Source organism: Mus pahari, unplaced genomic scaffold (genome assembly GCF_900095145.1).
Source record: "Mus pahari unplaced genomic scaffold, PAHARI_EIJ_v1.1 scaffold_9294_1, whole genome shotgun sequence".
NCBI classification, from domain to species: domain Eukaryota; kingdom Metazoa; phylum Chordata; class Mammalia; order Rodentia; family Muridae; genus Mus; species Mus pahari.
The window spans coordinates 8,912-11,081 of NW_018392385.1; the positions used below are offsets into that span (position 1 = coordinate 8,912).

Sequence of the window (2,170 nt, forward strand, 5' to 3'; positions counted from 1 at the left end):
GTGTTTACCTGCAAATGTATACATTTCCCACATATATAAGTAGTGTCTGCAGAGGCCAGAAAATCATTTTGGAACTGGAGTTACAGATGTTTGTGGACCATTGTATGGATCATGGAAACCAAACCCAGGTTGTCTACAAGAACAGCAAGTACTATCTCTCCAGCCCCAAAAGTCATAGTTATAATAATCAAAAGTCTCCTTAAGGATTATCAACCAACTGAGTGCACTATAGTGGCTAAGAAATCTGACTGATGAATTCTGATCAGAAAGTCAAAAATAAAGACAAAGCCTTCAACACTGCAGACACAGGGTTCCTGGAAAATGGCTGAGACTCAACTGATAGAAAGTTAGAGGGACATTGGTAAACAAGGAAAGTGAAAGCAGGCTCTCTTAAGATGTTAGCTTCTTATTCCCAGAAGACACTCTGAAGAGAACAGTGAGAAGGAATTGGGTACAGGTATCAAAGCAGACCCAATAGGAAATAAGGAAGAACTAAGAGACCCAATAAAACACCCAACCCAGAGTCTGTTTACCAGAAGTCTGCTTTATAGCCCCACCCATACAGATGGGAGCTGTTGACAAGAAATCTGTTACCTTTTCTTTTTTGTGTGTCTTCTGTCTTTCCCAGACTTTCAATTCTATTGTTACATCATGGCATGAGGTCAGTAATCCCCTAGACTACTACCTGTATACCTATGACAAATGATGAATATATTTCTAGTCCAGTCAGTGAAACAAATAATGGACCAAGTTATAGTCACATAAAACAGCCATTCTAACTTTGCAGTTTGTTTCACAACTTGCTATGGTGACTAACAGGAGTTCAGTTATAACTGAAAAATCTAGGAAAGTTTATCACATTAGTCAATCAAGGAAGTAGCACACTAGTAGAAATTTCAGGAAGTGGAGGTGCCTTTGCAAAAATGTTAACATAGCATTTGTTCTTGAGTCAGAAAAGAGGGCAAGTTATCAGGGAAACAAGACATTTCTGTGGATTTGATGCTTTCGGGGAGAATAAAATGCTAATATCTGGAATTTTAATGAAGCTTATCTAAAAAGACAGAAGCCTAAGAAACAAAATTTGTAATTGTTGATTGAACAGTGCTTATTCTTTAGCTGAGAGGGGGGATGCTTGATGTCATATATTAAACTTGTTTGGTGCACTAAACAAAACTGTGAGGGATTCTTAATGTTTTGTCTCATTTAATCACTGTCACTGAAGGATCCCATCTGATGTTTTGTAGTTTGGTAAACACCAGAATTCATTTGCTACGTTAATGACAAGTTCAGTCCTAAAACCTTCAAAGTCTGGTTGCCTGTGTCAGGTCAGTAGCAGATTCAGGAGCTTATTTCATCACTGTCACCTCTAAATCACTACAAATAATAATAATAATAATAATAATAATAATAATAATAATTCAAAACAATTTACAGGAATGAATCTGAACACTTAAACCACTTGATTAGTATATTAATATTGAAAATATAGTATATTAATATTAAAACTCAGGCCTCTAGTGATATGACTAATATTTATATCTTTTTTCTTCTTTTTCTTCTTATTATTTTATTAGATATTTTCTTCATTTACATTTCAAATAAAAATATGGAACGCTTCATGAATTTGCATGTCATCCTTGCGCAGGGGCCATGCTAATCTTCTCTGTATCGTTCCAATTTTAGTATATGTGCTGCCGAAGCGAGCACTCATATTTATGTCTTATTTAAAGATATAGATATTATTTAAAGATTTTTCTCAGACTTTCAATTCTGTGTTTATATCATGGAATGAATGTGATAATCTTTCAGATAAAACTATAGTCCAATTATTGAATAGAGTTCAAGGAAGTACCTGAGAATAGTATGCATCTCCATGGATTTGCCTATACATTCATCATCAGTTCATACCAAAAAAAAAAAGCATTTTGATGCTGCTCATGATTATCATTTATTTGATAAAAGATAAAAGTTAGCAATGAGAGAGAGAGAAAGAGAACAGTTAGAGTAAATAACTGGAGGAAATCAAATTGAGGATGTTCTAGTCTGTTTCAGAAAGATCAGTAGTAGAAGATGCAAACTCATCCCAGATTAAATCTTCCTGCCAAGTTTTGAGCCAGTTTAGAAAATTCTGTAAGAGAGAAAAATATATAAGGAGGTTTTTTGATATTTC

At 34.5% G+C, this 2,170-nt stretch overlaps 1 non-coding gene across 1 annotated transcript; it reads right to left on the reverse strand.

The window, feature by feature from the left end:
* Positions 1-1,600: 1,600 nt before the first annotated feature.
* LOC115063320 lies at positions 1,601-1,707 on the reverse strand. Its single transcript, XR_003843172.1, has one exon. It is a non-coding gene; the product is annotated as a U6 spliceosomal RNA (small nuclear RNA).
* Between the last annotated feature and the right edge of the window lie 463 nt (positions 1,708-2,170).